The sequence below is a fragment of the Neovison vison genome, chromosome 8 (genome assembly GCF_020171115.1).
Source record: "Neovison vison isolate M4711 chromosome 8, ASM_NN_V1, whole genome shotgun sequence".
Lineage (NCBI taxonomy): Eukaryota > Metazoa > Chordata > Mammalia > Carnivora > Mustelidae > Neogale > Neogale vison.
Window position 1 is genome coordinate 120,112,527 of NC_058098.1, and position 23,581 is coordinate 120,136,107.

Sequence of the window (23,581 nt, forward strand, 5' to 3'; positions counted from 1 at the left end):
TCTAAATGCACGCATCTGGCATGCATACTCAACAATAAATTGAGTTTTCTTTCACTTCTACATTGGTAAGGAGGGGTCTTTTTGTTGGCAGGACTTTCCTTATTTCTCAACTCATGTTACAGAGTTGGGTAATAATGAATTACATTTTTTAAATTAATTTGAAATGAACTACTTTCCAAAAACAGCAAAATTTTTCCAGACACATGATTTCAAGGCCTACTAGCCCATGAATCTCCTCTAGAATTAAGTAGTTTTCATTTCATAGAATCAAAATAAACTCCAGATGAATTAAAGAGGATTTTGTAAAATATGAAAGCATTAAGAATTAGAAAATATAACAGAAAAAAATGAGCAAAGAATCAAAACAGTCACATACATAAAGGAACTAAAAAAAAAAAAAAGACAAATCAAATCAAAGCAGTGTGATGCCACATCTCCCACTACTACCTTTTCATTTAGGACAGTGATAAGATCTAGCAAAAGTGAAGGCCTAGAGAAACAGGTACCCTTAATACATACAATTACCATGAGTAAAACTGACAGAGCTCTTTTGAAAAGGCAAATACATTTTTACCTAATAATTCTACTTCTAATCCTCTATCCTACATAAGTACTCATACAAGTAATATATATACATATATATATACACGTATAAAAATGCTCACTGAAGCACAGTTCATGGGTAAAAAAGTCCAAATAATATAAATGTCTATCAATGATAAAATGCCTACATGAGGGTCTATGCCTACAATGGAATGTAGGCAGCCAGTGAAAAGAATGATGTATACCATTCTAAGCTCTCCTTTAGAAAGTTAGCCATGGGGGACCTGGGTGGCTCAGGTCACAATTTCCAGGGTCCTGGGATCAAGCCCCATATCGGGCTCCCTGCTCACTGAGTCTGCTTCTCCCTTTCCCTCTCCCTGCGCTCCCCCTGCCCGTGCTCTCTGCCAAATAAATATTAAAAAAGAAAGAAAGAAGAGAGAAAAAAGAAAGCTAGACATGACACATCAAGTGAAAAAAGTACTTAAAAGTGGGAACTAAATTACTGTAGTTTTATTTAAGGAAAAAAAAACAAAACTAACAAGCATAAGTAATATGGCTACGTATTAAAAGAAGCTATATTTTCAAAAAAACTTATCACATGGGAAAATCCTCTTAACGTTCAGCAGTGTAGACTACAAAATTGTATAAACCACTACCTAAGCAAAAGTAGTGCAAAAGGGTTTCGAGCTATAGTTTATGCATTTCTTGCTTTCAAAAATGCATAAATGTTACTTATATAATTGAAACAAAAATCAATTAACATTTTTCTATTTTACATGGGGACCCAGATGACCAATAAATCATTACTGGTCAGGAACCAATAGAACCAATTCGAACTCTACAGAATACAAGAAATTGATGTAAAATGATGTAGTGAGTTCATGTACAAAGAAGAGTTTTTAAAACATAGTCATCCAATCTTACCCAACGTAAAAAACGCTATTTCCTTCAGACTGGTTACTTTGAATATATTTATTCTGATGCTGAACTACTAAATATACTTTCAGACTTGTATAGTTTGAAATTTCCTTTGGTCAGTTCAGGTGACAGATAAAAAGGTAATATTCTCCATTGTATTTACACCTTTTTTTTTTTTAAAGATTTTATTTATTTATTTCACAGAGATCACAAGTAGGCAGAGAGGCAGGCAGAGAGACAGAGGAAGCAGGCTCCCCGCAGAGCAGAGAGCCCGACGCGGGGCTCAATCCCAGGACCCTGGGATCACGACCCGAGCCGAAGGCAGAGGCTTCAACCCACTGAGCCACCCAGACACCTTATTTTTAAGTAAAATTGGTATTAACCAACATGATCACCTGTCCTGATCATCTAGGTTGGCCCAAGGATGACTAATTTCAAACAACTTTAGCTTCAAAGACCAGTTTTAGCACAAGTTCAGTTAGTTAAGTCAATATGCTAAAGCTTTTGAGGAAGTATTCTAAGATAGCAGATACTGGCTTCAGAAAACAAACTTCAGATGAACTGAAGTGTTCACCGCCATCAACCTCCTCCTTTCCTTTTCATTCGTGGGCATCATGCCCGGAAGGATCCTCTTCCCCAGCCAATTATCAAAATCCTACCATCTCTTCAAGACCATACTCAAAATACATCTGCTCCATGAATCGCTCTTTTGAATTCTAGAAGCATTTCATTATCTGTACTGCTCATTTGGTCATCATGTGCTATTTTTATACTGACATTCTTTTAATATATTCTGACTTCTCAACTATAGTTTATAAGGAACTGGAAGATATATCCTCTATTTCCAATGCAATACACTGGACCTACACACTGAGTGGCCAATCCAGGAAACACAAGAGGTATTTGTTTTCTTTTGTTCTATATAAAGACTGGGACAGTGTTATTAGTTTAGAACTGATGAACTATAGTGAATCTTGAACAGCTAGCTGCCTAAGGAGTGTGGGTTCCATCCTATCATAATGGAGAATTTCAAGTGCCTAAGCTCAAAGTGATGTAGAAAAAGCAGTCCTCGGTTTAATCAACCATGCCTACAAACAGCTCAAAGACTGGCGGAGTTGGTAAGGTTCTAACCCTCCAGTCAAGAGGGTTAGAACGGGTTAAGGGTTTACTTTAAGGGTTACATAAAGGGTAAAGTAAGGACTTCAGAATCAGAAAGCACTGGGTTTGCCACATCTAGCTCTATTACTCTGAGCAAGCTATATGACTTTTTAAAAACTTCACTTTCTTTATCTATAAAACAAGGAGATAAAACCAGAACCTACCTAGCTATAGTTAGTATTACATAAAATAACACATATCACAATGATTGACAAAGAACAAATACTGAATTCTGACACCAATTTTCTTGACACCACCAATTCTGGCACAACTACCTGGAGCTAGCATCAGATCCCACAGTTAAAGGGCAAGATACTCAATAAGACTGCCCTTGCATCACACGTCCCCAGGCTATCAGAACTTCTGTCTAACCTTGCTACAAATTCAAGCGCTCCCACAACCCTCCTTCAAGTGCAATAATTTGCTAGAATGACTCACAGAACTTGTTGAAAACACTATATTTAAACAATTAACAGTTTTATTATAAAGTATGTAATGTAGGAAAAGCCCAGTAGAAAACATGCATAGGACAAGGTCTAGGGGAAGAGAATGGAGGGATTCAGAACTTCCAGACCCTCTCTTGGAGAAATTCAGGTGTCACCCTTACAGCACATCCATGTGCTCATCAGCCTGGAAACTCCAGTGGTCCCAGAGTTTATATAAGGGGTTTCATTACGTAGGCATGGTTGATTAAATCACTTATGCATGAATGAACTCAAGCTCCAGTCTGTCTCCTCACCCCAGAGATCAAGAGGTGATAAAGTTCCAACCCTCTAATTGATAGCTAAGTCTTTCCCAGCCCCTCCCTTGAAACTATCTAAGGGCCCATCCTAAGTCACATGATTAGTATAAACTCAGGTAAGGTTATAGGGGGCTCATTATGAATAATACAAGATACGCCTACCACTCAGGAAATTCCAAGTGTTATTGAAGCTCTACGTCTAGAACCAGGGACAAGAACGAGACAGTCTTTATTGTATCACATGCACAATAAATGGAAGCTATTATTTTAGAAACCTAGTAGTAGGCTATTAAGATAATGCAAGCATAAAGATGAGAAGGGGGAAAACATCAAAAGCATTACAATTACAAAAGAAGCAATAGAAAAAGGGGGGTTAGGGGGCTTGGGTCAAATTGAGTATAATGATTCAAACCTGGACAACTCAATGGAGAAAAAACACACATCCAGGGGAACTGAGGATGGGAATGTGGATGAACTTAGTGTTAGCCAAGTTGGGAAGGAAGGCAACAACCAGTGATTTTGAATGGACACAGACAGATGAATGTGCGCCTAGAGACAGAGGACATAGCAGAATCAGTTCTCAAAGTTATCCTCATAGATAAGATTCCCTACTCACCCCCAAAGGAAGCCCTCACTACTCAAGGGGGGATACTTGTTAGTGGTGTCACATAACCATCTACAGGAATTAAATAAAAGCAAATTACTGCACTCAGCAGAAAAGTTAACGGCTGAAATCTAGAACATATTCATGGTGGCTCATTCAGTTAAGCGTCTGCCCTTGGCTCAGGTCCTGATCCAAGGGTCCTGGAATCGAGTGCTGCATAGGGCTCCTTGCTCAGCAGGGAGCCTGCTTCTCCCTCTGCCTGCAGCTCTCCCTGCTTGTGCTTGCTAACGCGCGTGCTTGCTAACGCGCGTGCACTCTCTCTCTCTCACTGTGACAAACAAATAAAATCTTTTATAAAGAAATATTTTGGACTCAAATGGTACTTCATTTTTAACATAAAGATTCAAAAAGAATCACATTACCAAATAGCAAACTGAAATGCTGGTCTTGTTCTTCAACAAAAAAGGACCATTTTTTTACCTAACAACAGGAAATTTATAATGCAACTCAAAGAAGTGTTTATTTTTTCAAGGAAAAGTTTATGGAACAACCATAGAACATTTCAACAACACAACATAAACAGAACAACTATCATCAATTCAGAAAAGCTTCATACTCAGATACATGAAGCAAGATAAATACTTCAGGCACAGATACCATTACACAGACTTACTCAAAGCTTTTACAGCCGGTCCAGCTTTTAGAAAGTACATTCAATACCTAGAAACTGCCACGTTAATGACCCATGGTTCAAAAGGATCACAATTTATTCTTCCATACAATGTACATATTATAGAGGCTGTTTTTAGGCAGTTAGGCTTGAACAATGGAAACATGATCAAGACAAAAGGGCCCCCGGTGGCCCCCTGGCTAAATACAGACCGGCCCATAATGGACCCACCTCAGAATATCCACAGGCCCTAACTGAGGGCTACTTACAATCAGACAGTTACCAAAAAATTTCTGTAAGTCCCCATACCTCCTCATCCCCTTGAGAAACAGCCACCCCCTGCCCAACCACCAGCACCTGGTGTTAGACAGCCTCTCAGTAAACTTGTCTCCTTCATTCTGTCTTGGGTGAATCCTTTCACTGCTTGTGCCACCGGCCCCCACCCAATCATTGCGGCACACCTGGAGACCCCCCAGCACACCTGGAGACCCCCCCATCCAATCTAGAGAGACCCCATACATATCATCTCATCCTCTTGTTGCTAGAATCCTGAAAGAGAGTCCCAATTGTCTTTCAGCCAGTGAGGGTGCCAAATGGGAGAAGAAAGGGAAAGCAGAGTTTGGGAGTTTGGGAACAACATACCGGGCTAGTCAGATGGTTCATGGTATCAAAAGGCTATAATGGGCCTATGGAACGGAGATATTCCGTACTGACTAGATTAATGAACAGGTTTATTGACTCAGGAATCCGGGAGGACTGTGCTGGGTACAGTACTAAGTAAGGATGGGAATGACAGAAGGGTGCAGTAAGAGCCCAATGTGCCCCATGTCCCCAAGTTCCAGACTGAAAGCTAGGGAGCAATGTTACAATCCTCCAGGTCCTCAGAACTTTTGGGTTTTTCCCAGACAGCAACAGCCCCAGCCAGAATATGGACAGTGAGGACAAAATCTAAGCCTAGTTCCCAACGTCCACAAGGAATGGGATAAGGGGCAGCTCCCCCTCCCCATACTCCATAATACTGGGTGTATTCAAGTTCCAAAGATGGCTGAAACCTTCCCAAAACCTTCCTAAATAAAGCAGGCATGACAGGGTCTCCCCACTTCCTGGACTCTAAAGCCAAACTACAAAGACCATTTTATTTTGCATGAAACTTTAAAATATATTTGCATTAGGCAGACTGCTACTTTTGTTTAGAGTAGTACTTAATTCCATTATAATATGTAAACCAACTATAAACTCCCTGTTCACATGTAAGGCATTTTGCATTGAGGCTTATTTCCATTATCCTAAGCTGAGGATGCTCTTGGCTTGAACCATCCCCCAATTTGCTCCAATTACATAACCTACAAAAAAACAAGTTCTTCTCCCCAAACCACTGTTAAATTTCTGAGGGGCTTAAATTCTCTCAGCCTCTGAAGAATCCCTCTTCTAACTCAACCAATTCACCAAGTCTACCCTGCTCCCAACACCTGAACCCCCCCCCAAGCTCCAAAAAATTCTCAAGTAAAACATTTGTTAAATACTGATGGTCAGAGGAAACGGTCAATTTAAATAACAGATATCTTTGAGCCACCTTTCCAGCTCCTCCCTCTTCTTCAAACATCCAGTGTCCGTACTCACCCAAAAATTACCTTTGAAACGCCAATGGTTATCCCTAGGGTAAGCAAAATTCAGCCCTTTCACCTCCACTCACTGGCGAGCACGCCCACAGCCATCAAGGTGCTGAGTTCTGAATTTGGCCTTCCATCTATCAGAATCCACCCTCCACATTTTTTAAGGCCAAAGGGTAATATTTCTGTTACCTTGTTAAGCCACATTTCCAGCCCTAATGCTTCTTCTCAGTACAAAGGAAGGCAGAACAGGGTCTCCTCAATCAATGTTTACTGAACTTAATCACCAGGCCACTGTTCTGAGTAACTGCTCACCAGATCAAACTGTGCATTTCCCTTTCTCAGAGCAGAAAGGTCACTTGCACATTAAAAGTACCCTCACTTCCGGGGCGCCTGGGTGGCTCAGTGGGTTAAGCCGCTGCCTTCGGCTCAGGTCATGATCTCAGGGTCCTGGGATCGAGTCCCGCATCGGGCTCTCTGCTCAGCGGGGAGCCTGCTTCCTCCCCTCTCTCTCTGCCTGCCTCTCTGCCTACTTGTGATCTCTCTCTGTCAAATAAATAAATAAAATCTTTAAAAAGAAAAAAAAAAAAAAGGTACCCTCACTTCCAAAAGCAACTATTACCAGTTGCTTTGCTGCATTCTTTCCAACTATTGCCAGTGAAATCTATGACCTAACAACCAAGTAAAAAGTCCCCTCATTTTTTGTTGTTGTTGTTACAAATTAAGAAATTAAGTCTCAGGGGTACCCGGGTGGCTTAATCAGTTGGGCATCCAACTCGGGTCATTATCTGGGGGTCCTGGGATCCAGCCCTGTGTTGGGCTCTGCGCTAGGTAAGGGGTAGGCTTGGGATTCTTTCTCCCTCCCTCTCTGCTCCCCTCCTTGCTCATACTCACAAGTCTCTCTCTAATAAATAAAACATTAAAAAAAAAAAAAAAGAAATCAAGTCTCAGGGAAGTAAAATTAGTTATCCATAGCCTTCTGATAACAAAAAGCAGAGTTCTGAAGATGTGGGAGGTACTATAAGAAATGTTACTTGCAACATCTCTTTTAATTTTCATACCTCACAACTACCATAGGAGAAAACAGCACCATGACCCCTCATTGCAGTGGGTAAATAAGTTAAAAAATAAAATTCCCTGTTCCAAGTCTCTATGACAGTAAGTGCTACCATGGGATTCAAGCCCAACAGGCTAAATTCAGAGTTCATGCTGTTAATGGATAATTTAAACAAACAAAAAGATAACATTGAGCCTTCCCTACAAATAAAAATTAACATCTATGATATTATTTAACGCATTAATTACAGAACAAATAAAATGCTTTATTTGGGGGCGTCTGGGTGGCTCAGTGGGTTAAGCCACTGCCTTCAGCTCAGGTCATGATCTCAGAGTCCTGCATCCGGCTCTCTGCTCAGCGGGAAACCTGCTTCCCTCTCTCTCTCTCTCTCTCTCTCTCTCTGCCTGCCTCTCTGCCTACTTTTGATCTGTCAAATAAATAAATGAAATCTTTAAAAATAAATAAATAAAATAAAATGCCTTATTTGGTTCAAAAGTGACTCCAAAGAGCACAAACATATAGGCAATCAGAAATATTGAAACAAATCTGCTTCACAGATCCAAAACTGGCTTCTTTCAGCAAAGAGGAAAAGAAATCAATTGTATCTCTAACCAAAAAAAAAAATTCACTTGCATGTCTAAGGACAAGAATAACTTGTGTTGCTGTCAGGTACTCACAATTCTCAAAGTTGTAAAATAAATGAAAAAAAAAAAAAACAATAAAAGCTGAAGACCCCATAGATTAGATCTACAGGAAAAGTGCTCTAGATATCACCTAATTTCTAAAGAAGACCCCCACTAATCCTTTTGGTTACTCAAAAGATTTTCACAGATTTTTCTTACATAGCTCTCAACCACTATCCATAACGCCTATTTCTTCTCTTAGAAAAGAATCCACGCTTCAGTATCTCTGACAACCTCCAGAAAAACTGAGGCTTCTCCAGAAACCTAATTTTTCAATAAGATACATTTTCCTCTATCACAAACTAGTCAGAAATTTAGACTCACTATGAATTTATATATAAATGTATGTATGTGTGTGTGTATATATATACACACACACACACATATATATACATATATATGTGTATACACATATGAGGATATGTGTATACACATATATATGTGTATACACACACGCACACATACACACACACACACACACACACACACACACACGCTTATATATAAATACAGAAATAATCTGTTGGATTGCCAAACTTTTAAAAGATCTAGAACTACTGGGAGTTTGGTTTTACTGAACAATGAGACACAAAATTATTCTCTGGAGAAATAAAGACCCAGTTAAACTATCAGTTTCAAGTAACTGACCTTAAATTAACTTCTTAAGTATCTTACTGGTCAATTTATGTTTCTTAATTTCCACCCTACATTTTCTTCAAAAAAAAAATCCCAGTCCAACTTCTGCCTCTGGTAAAACCAATAAGATATACAACCCCTCCTATTCCAGCTAAGTGTAACTAAAAACTCTGGACATCATATAGAAGACAACCGAAAGAGGACTCTGAAGGTGGAGAGAGGAAGGCATGCCAGCTGGGGACCTGGGACCCATGGAATAACAGGGTGCTGAGTTCCCTGGGTTTTCCTTTTGCATCATATGGACGTGGAGGTAAAGAAGCCCATTATCCCGAAATGCCAAGGGGGTTAGACAAAAAAGTCTCTGCTCTTTCAAAGGACCAAGAAAAGAGCAATACAGCAAGACAGAAAACTTTTAGACAATAACTACTGCACTCTAGCCAAAAAGTCACAGACAAAACTGTGGTCCATCCCTACCCATGACAGCGCAGGCCAGGTAGGGAGCCTAAACTTTCCCTTTCACCAGGCTGTAATGTCGTGCCTCGACATGACCTCTTCCCCTTATACAACCCCTGGCCCCTGTAGGGATCATATCAAAGGCTGGACTTTCTTCCCTGCCAGGTGGGTTTAAAGACCCCCTTCCCTAGCCACACAATGTCTACAGAGAGCATCTGGAGAGCCTGGACATATATTCCCATGACAGTAACAAGGCACTCCTTCCCATCCCCATGGAGGTGGTAGATGAAAGGCTGGATAGAGAGGCAGGACTTTCACCACCCTCCAGGTTAGGAAGGTCATCCCCTCCCAGCAGTGTCCAGAGATCCATGGAAGGGGGAGGGGAGTCAGTTAAGAATACAGAGTAGTATTCAGGGGTGGCCTAGAAGGGAGCTAAAATGCCCACCTCTGCCAGCAACAATGAGGAATCCCATTTTGTGTGTCAATGGACCAATTCCTGGAAAGCATACAATTCACCCAAAATGAAATAAATCATTTATAGCCCTGTAACTGTTAAGGAAATTGAACTCATAATTAAAACCTCCAGAAAAAGAAATCTCTTGGCCCAGATTGTTCCATCAGAGAATTATATCAAATTTTTAAAGAGTAATTATCACTTCCAGAAAACACAAGAATAGGGAGTATTTTCCAATTCCATTTACAAAGCTAGTATTACCTTTATTACATAAAAAGCTTAATTTAGGGCGCCTGGGTGGCTCAACTGGATGAGCGATCTCAGAGTCCTGGGATCGAGTCCCACATCGGGCTCCCTGCTCCACTGGAAATCTGCTTCTCCCTCTGATCTTCTCCCTTATCATGCTCTCTCTCACTGTCTCTCTCTCAAATAAATAAATAAATTTTTTTTTAAAAAGCTGAATTTAATCAAAGATACATGGTTAGTTCAATATTCAAGAATCAATCAATGTAATCCACAATATTAACTGAAAAAAAAAAAAATCCACAAGGCCATACTAATTAATCTATACCGAAAAATCAACAGATAAAACTCAATACCTGCTCATAAAAGAAACTCTCAGAAAAAAATGGAATGAAAGAGAACTTCCTCAACTGGGTAATCAGCATCTACAAAAAACCTCCAGTAAACATTACTACACCTGATCATAGAAGACAAACTGCATAATCCCTATTACTGGGAACATGGCAGGGATATCCACGCTCACCACACTAATCCACCACAGTACTGGAAGTCTAGTCAATGCAAGGAGCAGGAAAAGGAAATAAAAGCCACAGAGAAAGAAGAAGTAAAACTCTTATTTGAAGATGACATGAGTTTTCCAAAGAAAATCCCAAGAAAACTACTTTTAAAGCCTCCCAGAACTAATAAATGAGTTCACCAAAGCTGTAGATACAAGATAAACGTTTTTTTTTTTTTTAAGATTTTATTTATTTGACAGAGAGAGAGATCACAAGTACGCATAAAGGCGGGCAGAGAGAGAGGGGGAAGCAGGCTCCCTGCCGAGCAGAGAGCCTGAGATGCAGGGCTCAATCCCAGGACCCTGAGATCATGACCCAAGCCAAAGGCGGCGGCCCAACCCACTAAGCCACCCAGATGCCCCAAGATAAACTTTTTTTCTTTTTTAAGATTTTATTTCTTTATTTGACAGACAGAGATCACAAGTAGGCATAGAGGCAGGCAGAGAGAGAGGGGAGGAACCAGGCTCCCCACTGAGCAGAGAGCCCAATGTGGGGCTCGATCCCAGGACCCTGGGATCATGACCCGAGCCGAAAGCAGAGGCTTAACCCACTGAGCCACCCAGACGCCCCCCCCACAAGATAAACATTTTAAAAAGCAACTGCATTTCAAGTGAAAAGGCAACCTACACAAAAAAATTTTAGTCATTTATCATATATAATATGTGTGTGTGTGTGTGTGTGTGTGTACACATACACATATAAACGGCCTGGATCTAGAACATAAAGAACTTTACAACTCAGTAGTGAAAAGGCAAATAACCTAATTTAATATTTTATTTAATTACTTGACAGAGATCACAAGTAGGCAGAGAGGCAGACTGAGAGAGAGAGGGAAGCAGGATCCCCACTGAGCAGAGAGCTTGATGCTTAATCCCAGGACCCTGAGATCATGACCTGAGCTGAAGGCAAAGGCTTAACCCACTGAGCCACCCAGGTGCCCCAGCAAATAACCTAATTTAAAAAATGGGCAAAGGATCTGAATAAATATTTCTCCAAAGAAAATATACAAAGTGACTAACAAGCACATGGAAAGATGTCTGACGACATTTGCCATCAGGGACATGCAAATCAAAACCACAATGACATCACCTCACACCCACTAGGATATTATAATACAGCTTCCCTAGAATGTCCCTATAATCAAAAAGACAGATAATAATAAGTGTTGGTGAGGCTGTAGAGAAATGGGAACACTCACACACTGCTGATGGGATTATAAAATGGTACAGCCTGGAAGAGTCTAGCAGTTTCTCAAAAGAACAGAGTTAAGATGAAAACAGAGAGGGAGGCAAACCAAAGAGACTCTTAACTATAGGGAACAAACTGAAGGTTGCAGGAAGGGTGGTAGGTGAGGGGATGGGGTAACTGGGAATGGACACTGAGGAGGGCACTTGAAGTAACGAGCACTGGGTGTTACATGCAACTGATGAAAAACTAAATTCTACCTCTGAAACTAGTAATACACTATGTTAACTAAATCGAATTTAAATAAATTTTTTAAAGGATTAAACATGTTTACCATATGACCCAGAAATTTAACTCCTAAGTATATACCAAAGAAAAATTAAAACATATACCTATACAAAAACTTGTACTTGAATGACCATAGCAGCATTACTCAAAACAGCCAAAAAGTGATCATCAACTGATCGATGGATAAATAAAATGGGGCCTATCCATAAAATGGAATATCTATCAGCCATACAGATGACACACTGATTCATGCTACAACAGGGATGAACCTTGAAAACATGTTGAGTGAAAGAAGATAATCACAAAAGACCACATACTGTATGATTCTACTTACGTGAAATGTCCAGAATAGGCAAATACATAGACAGAAAGTAGATTAGATCTTATTTAGGGCCAAGGTTGGGAGAAAGGGGAGTGTTACTGCTAATGAACAGAGGACTTCTTTTTGAGGTGATGAAAATGTTCTAAAATTAATTGTAGTGATGGTTATACAACTCAATGAATATATTAAAAATCACTAGCAAATCCACGGCGTGAAGTCTTTGTAGAAATTAACAAGGTGATGTTAAAATTCATATGGATATGCTCCGGAACCTAGATTAATCAACACAAACTTGAAAAAGAAGAACCAAGTAGGAGGACTCATACTTCCTGATTTCAAAACTTACCACAAAGCAACTGTAATTAGGACAGTGTGGCACTTGCATAAGGACAGACATATAGATCAATGCTATAGAACTGAGAGTTCAGAAATACACTCACTCGTCTATGTAACCACAATATAACCCAGCAACTGCACTCCTGGGCATTTATCCCAGTGAAATGAAAACTTAAGTTCACACAAAAACCTGTATATGAAAGTTCTTAACAGTTTTTATTTAACAGCCATTCACTAGAAATCACCCAACATGTCCTTCAATGGGTACATCCACACCAAATACTAAGGCTCATGAGGAATACCAAGCAAGAAAAAAGAACAAACTACTGATACACGCAACAACCTGAATGAACCTCAAGAAAATTATGCTATGCGGAAAACGACAATCCCCAAAGGTTAAATACTGTATAATTCCACTTACATAACATTTTTGCAATGGAAGAATTCTAGAAATGACGAACACATTAGTGGTTGTCTGAGAAGGGGGTGTATGGCTATCGAAGGACCACATAAGGAACCTATATGCCAAAACTGTTCTGGATCTTGGCTCTATCAATGTCAATATTCTGGCTGTAATACTGTACTACAGTTTTGCAAGATGTTACCATTGGGGAAAACTGGGTAAGAGGTACATGGGTTCCTTTTGTACTATTTCTTACAACTGCAAGTAGCTCTACAATTACCTCAAAATAAACTGTCTTAAAAAGAAGGCAAAGAAGGGGCACCTGGGTGGCTCAGTCGTTGGGCGTCTGCCTTTGGCTCAGGTCATGATCCCAGGGTCCAGGGATCCAGCCCCAAGTCAGACTCCCTGCTCGGCGGACAGCCTGCTTCTCCCTCTCCCACTCCCCCTGCTTGAATTTGCTCTCTCGCTGTCTCTGTCAAATAAATAAATAAAATCTTCAAAAAAAAAGGAAGAAGGAGGAGGTGGAGGAAGACTGGACCACAGAAGAGGAAAAGGCAATGTGGCCACAGACGAAAGTAGTGGAGTGCTGTGATCACACCAAGAAATGAAGGCAGTCACCAGAAGCCAGAAGAGGCAAGAACATATTCTCCCTGGAGCCTCTGGAGGCGGCACAGTCCTCCCACACTTGGACCTCAGCCACTGATTCTGATCTAAGACTTCTGGCCTCCAGAACTGTGAAAACGTAAACTGCTGCTATAGTAAGTCACCAAGTTTGTGGTATTTGTTACAGCAGCCACAAGAAACGAATATAAATACTCATCTCCTAGAAATGTAGAGAATTAACAAATGGGTATGGAAAAGGCCCTTGAGAAGTCTGAACTGCAACTGCATAAGAAATCCAGATACAATTTTAGAGTTCTTAATTCAAAATAAGAATAATAACACCCCTAATTTTTGAAAGTTAAAGAAATCTGAGATAAAGAGAAATAAATACAGCTTTAGGAATATCTCTGTCCAACGCAGACTGAGTTCCCTGAAGATTAGCCCACTCAGTACACAAGAACTATTTATAACAGTAGCTCTAGGAAAGATTCAATCTTGATTAACTCTGACTTCCAAGGTATTTCTTCTCAGAAGGAAAGAAAAGGTAAATTGAGCTGGTTTCATTACAACCATAAATAAACTAAGCAAAATAAGGTTACTCCAGCACCCCCTAGACTACTCTAGATTATTTCAGTCCTGCTTCTACACTTCTCTTCCATTCTTACAGAGAACAAAGCAAACATAATTCTCCCTTTAATTTAATCAACTGGTCCTAATTAGCAGCCATGCTGAAAAAACAATTTAAGTTTAAATTTGTAGTTATTCACATTAAAAGTATGTTACTCCCATAATTCGCAAACACTGCAATTTGAATACAACATAAAACATCATTATGTGTATGTTTATAACACAAACAATAAAACCAGAAATACATTTTTACTGAATTTCAGATGATATAATGACACATGTAAGAGTATTAAGAGAGCCAAAACAATCACAACACAGGAAAGGAGAAAAGCGCAAAAGGATCTCTCATTTGAAACTCCACATAGGGTGCCTGGGTGGCTCAGTTGGTAAAGAGACTGCCTTCAGCACAGGTCATGATCCTGGAGTCCCCAGATAAGAGTCCGGCATCATGCTCCCTGCCTATTAGCAGGGAGGCTCCCCCTGACCCTCCCCCCATCTCACGCTCTCTCTCCCTCTCTCGCCCGCTCTCTCTAAAATAAATATATAAAATCTTCAAAAAGACAAAAAAAACGTCCACATTATAGGGCTATCTGGATGGCTGTCAGTTAAATGCCTGACTCTTGATTTCTGCTCAGGTCATGATCTCAGGGGCATGACACTGAACCCCACATGGGGCTCCCTGATGGGCATGAAGCCCAGAGAGAGATTCTCTCTGCCCCTCCGACCCCATTTCCCCCCCCTAAAAAGAAAAAACTCCCACATTATAGAATCATCCTAAGCAGCTACAGCAAACTATGTTCAACATGGATATTCAGAAACTTTGAGCATAACTTGTAATATAAAGCACACTCTTATTCAAAAAATAACCTTATACTTAAAACCACATAAATAGAGTATATTTTAAATTTAAAGTGAATTAAAACAGGCATTACAGCAGACCCTGGAACTAGACTGCTTAAATTCAAACACATGTTACTTCACCTTTCCAGCCCCAGTTTCCTCAAAGGTAAAACGAAGATTATAATAGTATTCACCTCATAGAAGAATTAAAAGAACTGCAAACTTAACACACTTGGAACTTAACCCAGTATGCAGTAAGCACTCAACAAATATTAACTGTATATAATGATTATTAATAACTACTAGAAGAAACTGTCACCATGACTGCCTATGGACCTCATGTTTCTCAACTGTGTTGCTTACCTTTCATCACAGAAAATCTAGAGGTCACAAGAGATGACTCTCAGTGATCTCTGGAGAGAAGGCACTAATTCATCCCCCCTCTAGAGAGTAAACTCAAGGACAGGAATCATGTCTTATATGACTCTGTCCCCACCACCAAGTTCATGGTGTCCAAAAATATTCAAGATAAATAAATAAAAATGTTGGAGTTCAAGCAGCTCCTACGTACCATCATTTTCTTCTGTAAGCCCACATAGGCATTTTTTTATTTATTTAAAGGATACACAATAAAAAGAAAACATAATTCTAAGAAACCATCTGTATGACAACAACAGGATGGCAGAAATAATAAGAGCCACAGACAAAGCTGGCTTCCCCAAGGTACCTGAACACTCCTGTGGGAAGAGTTGCTGTCTGAGCTAAAAATCACCTTTTTCCCTCCATACTCCATACTCCCTCCATACTACATAGGGTCACACAGAACTCTACGAATGGCTGCCACCACTCTCTTCTCTTCCTCATTCTCTTATTCCTAATTTCCATCATTCGCCTTGTGACACCTATGGAGAGCAGCTCACCAACACTCAAAATTCCTGCTTCTCCCAAGGGGATTAACTATACACTTAAAACATAAAGTGGAGGCGAGCTCTTATTTGAGTTGGAAAACAATGGGTAGCTTCAGTCTTCCTTTTACTGTCCCCAGAACAGCAATCTACTTCCTGGGAGGAAGTGAACAATTTCATTTTTCAGAAACCTCAACTGTGAAAGACGGCTGATAAAGTTGTTAATCCCCCCAGGTCAGCTTTCACTGATGGTGCCCCTTGGATACCCCTTCATTTGCCTCCAGGGTAATCACAGTAGGATCGTCATGTTCCCACTGCCAGAGAGAGAGAGGACTAGGTAAAGATGCAATGAACACTGTCAAATCAAATTGAAGTTCACCACGGCCTTCTGTGAGCTTTACCCCATGACTACAGGAACTCAACCACAGGCTTTCCTCAGCTTCACTCTTTTTTTTTTTTTTTAAAGATTTTATTTATTTATTTGACAGAGAGAAATCACAAGTAGATGGAGAGGCAGGCAGAGAGAGAGAGAGGGAAGCAGGCTCCCTGCTGAGCAGAGAGCCCAATGCGGGACTCGATCCCAGGACCCTGAGATCATGACCTGAGCCGAAGGCAGCGGCTTAACCCACTGAGCCACCCAGGCGCCCCCTCAGCTTCACTCTTACATCCAAAACCTTGCAGCCAAAGGGATCACGGTGGTCCTCATTATCCAAGAGCAATTAGCATGGAATGGAAAAAAACCACACAGTGATTTCTCTTAAACAGGGGCATTATACAATGATGAGAAAAGAGTGGGTTTGGGCACCTGGGTGGCTCAGTGGGTTAAGCCTCTGCCTTCAGCTCAAGTCATGATATCAGAGTCCTGAGATCAAGCCTCACATCAGGCTCTCAGCTCAACCAGAGACTTCTTCCCCCACTCTCTCTGTCTGCCTCTCTGCCTACTTGTGATCTCTATCTCTCTCTGTTAAATAAACAAATAAATAAAATCCTTAAAAAAGAGAGAGAGACTAGGTTAGAATTTCCCCCTCAAAAATGAAACACAATATAAATCAATTTATTTTCATAATATATCTGATATTAATGAAAACTTAGGTTACACTTGCAAGTATACAGCAATTCTTAGGACAAGGAATTAACAAGGAATTGGGACGTAACTTTGTAGCCAAATTGTAAAACTGCATGATAGGAGAACCTTGATTTCTCATTTGCCTTTTACAAGACAACTAAACAAAAGAAAAATTCTAGGTTTCATCATTAATTCCTATGAAGCCTCTCGTGCTTTTTTCAATTCTTAGCATTTTTTCCATCATTCCTGCTGGGTTTCCTCATCAAAATTGGCTTAACATTGCCAAATTCTCACTAGAATCGCTTTAAAGTATAACAGAAAGTGCCGAAATATTAGGTGTGCAAATTGGAATTTTACATATACATACACCCACATAACCTCCGCTCAATATACGGGACATTTCCAACACTCAAGAAGGTTCCTGAATGAACCACTATTCTGACTTCTATCACCAGGAAATAGCTGTACCTTATTTCTGGACTTCATTTAAATGGAGTCATACGGTATGCAATCTTTTGTCTACAAAACCCATCCATGTGGCTGTATCAGTAGTTCATTCATTAACTGCTTTTGTAATGTCCTCTTTTATAAATATACCGCAATTTACTCATCCATTCTGCTGCTAATGTATCTTGGGTTTTATCTGATTTTTAGTTATTATGAATAAAGGTTGTATGAACATTTTTTTACTTTTTTTTTTTTTTGGTAGACCTATATATCCCTTCCTCTTGAGTATGTATCTAGGAATAGAACTGATGTTTTAATGGGTAAGATTAGACACAGCCACAGTTTTCCAAAATGATTGTACATTCCCACCAACATACACAAGATTCAGTTGCTCTACAATACTGGCATTAATAATCTTTTTAATTTTAGCCATTCTGGAAGGCATGTAGCAGCAGGTCACTATTTGAATTTCTATTTCTCCTTTGGGAGTCTCCATTTGGGACTTATAACATTGAACACCTTTTTATATGCATACAGACCATTCAGAGATCCTCTACTAGAAAGTACCTGTTCAGAACTTCTGTACATGTTTTAAATTGTCCTTTTATTAATTTTATACATACAAACACACACACACACACACACACACACACTCTGGGTAGGAGTCCTTGGGCAGATATATGAATTCCAAATTTCTTTTTCCAGTCTGTATTTTGCCATTCATTCTCTTAATGGTATTTTAGGTGGAGAGATGTTCTCAATTTTAATGAAGACTGACATCAAATTTTTTCAATCATTGTTACAGTCATTGCTTTCAGAGTCCTTTTTTAAAGAAATTTAGTCTAAGAGTACTAGAGTACTAGTTCTCTGAGTCGTGCTTACGGTTTGAACAGTTCTCAACCTTGCTCTGAACGCATGAAATCCTTCATCTCTGCAAGGTTTCCAGCTTCACCCTGCAGTCCATTTAAAAATGTATTCATTCATGTTATGTTGTCAGATGCTAGACAACTCTACTGTTCTGAATGTTTGATCAGTTTTACAACTAGAGGATTCATTTGTGATTATTTCCATATTATAATGGGACTTCTGTATAAGTACATTAAAAACCTAACATAAAAATGAATGAAAAAAATCATCTAATACCTATTATTCTAACATTTTACCCCAACATATGTTAGATGATTCTTCCCTCTCTTTCTGAGTGGCTTTGCTCCAGTGGAGCCAACTTTTTCACTAGACCATGTTGACTTTAATGAAATAATTGAGTTTTCTGTAGTCTATGAAACCAGAAGCCTACAGGAAGTTATAAGCCTGGTTCTATTAAATCTTACTGACCCCAAAACCTCAAAGAGTTTACAATCCTCCCAAAACCCAGTAACAAAGAACTTTCTGCTCTATCCTTTTCTTGAATTAATGAACAAGCTCTCCAATCTGCAACCATATTGTTCCCAAAACAAAACAAAAACAAAATACCTGACTCTTTACTTGTTTAGCAAGTGTTCCCCTCTCCCATCCTATAATTCTTCACACCCAATCAATCTTCCCTTCTGCTTTCAAAATGTGTGTAGTGGACTCTGAACTCTACTCTGGCAGTGGATGCCCCATGCACTCCCTCGCCACCTCTTGCTTGGAGTTCGGAAACTGTCCTTAGCTAATCTCCCTACATTCTTTCACTCCCTCACCACCAGTCATCTCTCCAAAACAGATATCAGATTGTATTACTCATTTGATTAAGATTTTTCTACAGGTCCCACTGCCCATGTGATAAAGTCCCTCTCTCAGCTGAGAATTCACTATCTTTCCTGTGTTCTTTCTCAGCAACTTCTGCAAAACTCTGGTCTGACCCATGGACACCCACGCACTCTCTCACCCTGACTCTCCCCTGCTAACTCCTTTGGCTGAAAGCACTTTCTCCTTTACCCTGCAGTCAGCTCCCTTCCTCACTTGGTCAGGGCCCCCACAACAAAACCAACTGTTCTCTCGTATGTGTTCCCACAGCTCTCTATACCCACCAGAGCTACATTTGAGTCCTTCTCAGACTACCTTAGTTAATTATTTATTTGTTTGTCTCATTCACCAGTCTACAAACTTCTGGACCTGGGACTTCTCCCTGGACTTCCTGGATGATAAGGTCAGGAATTAATCTTCACATGCCAAAGACTTGGCAGGACAATTCCATAAAGGTTCAAAGAATGAATAAATGTCCAAGCCACTTTTATTCATATCCTTTTATTTTTTTCTATAGAGGTGACTACTACATACAAACACGTCAAAGCAATGAACCTAACGTAAGTTTTCTTTCAAAAGTAACCCAGCAAGTTATTGAGAGTTTAATAAAAACTAAAATTTTCCTTAATTATTGATTATTGCTTCCTGTTAGAAATTAATCAACTCTTTGTTCTGAAATGCTTTTTAAAATAAAGGGCATTAAATAAATAAATAGATAGATAGATAGATAGCAACAAAAGTAGGTTGAATATATCACTTAACCAAAGTTACTGTAATCATCACCATATAAATCACTATTGGATACCAATGAAATGAATGAAACATGGTTATTACTTATACAACACAACCGAAGGATCACAAACAAAATACTTCATTGAAAAATGTGTTCCTATGTATCCCCTTAACACATAACAAATCTGAATGATACAGAAAGATGGTATGCACAGTGGTTGAGAACACAGTTGTTTAATTTGTGCCTCAGTTTCCTCATCAGTAAAAACAAAGATGAGAAAGTAAGCACTTCGCAAAGTTGCTAGGTGACTGAGTCTGCACAGACAACATCCTTGGCTGAGTAACCGTAGGGTAAGAATTGTCAACTGTTACCCCTATATTTTTCACTTTTGTAAGCCCTTTCATATATATCATCTTGGTTTTCCTCACAAAAGTACAATGAGAGGAGGGCCTGGGTGGCTCAGATAGATAAATGTCTGCCTTCGGCTCAGGTCATGATCTTAGGGTCCTAGGATTGAGTCTCCCTGCTCAATGGAAAACCTGCTTCTCTCTTTCCCTCTGCTTCTCCCTCTCCCTCCTCTGCTCCCCCTGCTTGTGCAAACTAGCTCTGTCAAATAAACAAATAAAATCTAAAAATTAAAAAAAAAAAATACAATGAGATTGTCTGGACAAGTAATGCTTTGCCCATTTCAGAGGTAAGATACTGACAAAGAGGTTATATGATTTCCCTAACATATTTTAAGTGGCAGAGTAGGAACTAGAAACCACTCCTACCGAAGCCCCAGGCCAAACTGACCAAATCACCAGGTAGCAGTGTGGAAGAAAGTCTTTTGGGTTCTCCCCCCATTATTTCCTTCTGGTGGCAAGCAGCAGCCAGCCTAAATAACTGGTGGGGGCATATGAACTCACCCACTTGCTCGGATTAAAAGGTAGGAGAAGCCTCACTTTCACAATGCCTGACACACAGTAAGCACTCCAAAGACAGGAACTACTGATGACTGAAACACAAAGTGCTACTGTGCTTTCTCAATGACAGAACAAAGCACTCCACAAAATCATGCCTGCTATCAAATAAAAAGTCACTTGATAGTATGCTTATCTGTCACATCAAAGTACAATGTGGCAACAGGAACTTTTTAAAAAAACTTATTAAATAGATCATTTTCTTTTACTCTCAAAAATCAACGGAGTTGCAAAAAGGACTTCCATTAAGACACTTTTGGAAAACTAATTATATTTCATGACATATCTTTGCCCAAAAAGCAACATAAGTAGACAATATTTCATCCCTGAAAGGCCTTCACCATACTTTCCATTACTTCCCTAGGCTTAATGCTTAATCGGAATCCTAAGCCTCAGCCTCATCTACAGCCACGTGCACATGAATACAGTTAATGAGCTTCGAAGGCAGAGGCAATATTCCAAGGAACCCAACTAAGCAGGAAACTGTACAAGGAAAGATAACGTCTCTAAGACACTCAAGTGCCCTTTTTATTTCGCCCCTTCAGTGAGACGGTCAAAGCTAAGATACACCTTAACAATCAGACTTGACATCGGTTCCTGGCTGGGGCCTAACTTTCCTTTGGTGGCATTGCCACTCTGGCACCTATGGGCAGGCATCTGGCGCCTGAAAATACACAGATTAGGGCTCGACAACCCACGCTCAAGCCTAGCACGTGGCGGAAACTTTGGGGCGTTTGCACAAGTGATTTAACAATGGCAGAAACAGAGCTACATTTGGGGCGAGGCAGCTCCCGGACCCGTCCAGGTCTGGAGCAGGAAGGTCTTGACATTAACCAGGAACAGGGATGGCGCTCCTGGCCCAACGAGCCCCGCAGTCGCCTAGCTGTCGCCGAGCCCGCCCGCGCGGCCCCGCAGCGCTCTCACGCCTCCGCTTGCCTCTGGGAATCGCCTCCCCCGCCTCCCCTCACCTAAGCCGGCGACGCCGCCACCTGCGTCGGGCCCCCAATTCCTGGTCAAGCGACCGTTATCCGGGTCGCAGCCTGGGGACGCCCGCAGCTTAGGGGGAAGAGTCCGTAGGGTTACTCCCCCTCCGCCACCTCGGGGATCCCCCGGCCGCCGCCGCCATTTTACCGGCGCGTAACACCTCCCCACCACCACCTGACAATTCCAGCCTCCCACCTGTGACCAGCAGAGGACGTCGCGCTTTGCCTTGGGGGTCGCGTGGACGAGCTGGAGAATCGTGGGGGTCACAACCGCTAGTAGAACCCGCCGCTAATTCATCCCGAAGCCGGGAGGCGTCGGGCCCGTCGCCCTAGTAATGCGTCCAGGCAGACTCCACCCTGATTGGCTGCGAGCGCCGTGACGCGACGGCGTCCCCGGCTGCGTGGGAAGCCCGGGTCTCCGGCGCCCCGCCCTTGCTCTCCAGCCGGGGGCACCCCGGGAGCTGGCCCGTAGTGGAGGGCTCCCTTAAAGAGGCCGCGTTCACTTCGTGGTCTGGTCTGGGGGCCATGCAGGGGCGAGAAATAATAGCAATAAGAAGCTGCGGAGGGCCTTGTCCCAGGGAACCTAATCGTTCAACCGACCCTTAGAATTTCAGAGTGGAAAACAGAAATCTGGGGAATTTAATTTACAAGACTAATTTATGGCCCAAGGTCCCTGGGCAAATCAGTAGAACCAGTTCTAGAACTCAGGTTCCTGATGGGCCTACCAAGTGCTTCCCTGCAGACACAGTATTTCCCCACCGCTAAAGAAACTCCCTCCTCTGAGCTCCCACATCCCTTACATCACAGATGAAGTTTTAGAATATAGGTGAGGTTTTCACTGGGTCAGAGCCCGGAGCTGAGGACCAAGAAAGAATTCTTGAGACAGCTTTGGAGCAAAATGGTGGTTTATTAAAGTATGCTGCTGCCCTGGGGTTGTGAGGGGTGGCAGGTTTCTACAGTGGGGGTGGGGGAAAGAAAAAGGAGGTTTCAATAGAACTTTATATGCTAAAGAGGACCTGCAAGATACCAGAGGCCTTACCATTGCCAAGGTCTTTTTGCCCTTTTTAGCAAGCTGTTAACATTAAGATAGTTGGGAGATTCCTAGAGAACTTCACATAGGTCCCACCCAAGAGAGGGGTGGAGGAAGGTTGGAGGGTGTCAGCTTTTGCTTTGTCCTCAGCCAGCCTTGTGCTCCCTCATCAATACCACTTGTAAAAGTTGTTCATTGATGGAGGAAGACCTTAGGGTTTGAAGCCGACTGCCAAGAAAGAATTCTTGGGATGTCTTTAGTGCAAAAAGATAATTTTATTAAAATATGGGGACAGGACATGGGCAGAAAGAGCTACAGTATGGTCATGAGGGGTGGTGATTATATACCTACAAGTTGGAAGGGGGGTTAGGGATAGTCTAATTCTCTAAGGAATTTTGGAAATAAGTTCTCCAAGAGGGAAAATTGAGGGGACTAGCTATTGTTAGGAAAAGGTCATTTATTACCATCGAATAGAATAAAACCTTAGTCATGAGACCCTTCAGATATATATGGGTGGACCATATACGTGAGAGATGATTGCCATCTTAGGGGGATTAGAGATAATTCTAATTATCTAAATTATCTAATTCTAAAGGCGTTTTTATATATTAAAGTAGACTTATAGGATGCAGAGGTCCTTTTCGCCCTTAGCAAAGTATTAGTAGTTGAATAGTTGAGTCCCTACTCTGCCTGTTTCAAGGACTTGCTAATAGGCTGTAGATAGTAAAGAAATTTAATATTTTTCATCTGCCTTTGTTTCCCACACTATTCATCACTTTCTACCGTAGTATATCT

General features: G+C 40.9%; 1 protein-coding gene across 1 annotated transcript in view; it reads right to left on the minus strand.

Moving 5' to 3' along the window:
- Positions 1-22,097, minus strand: part of LCLAT1 (lysocardiolipin acyltransferase 1) — a 184,043-nt gene extending 161,946 nt beyond the window's left edge. The window contains exon 1 of the mRNA XM_044261824.1: positions 21,953-22,097. The gene's annotated coding sequence lies outside the window, so the exon portion shown is untranslated. The remainder of the gene's footprint in view (positions 1-21,952) is intronic.
- Positions 22,098-23,581: the final 1,484 nt, after the last annotated feature.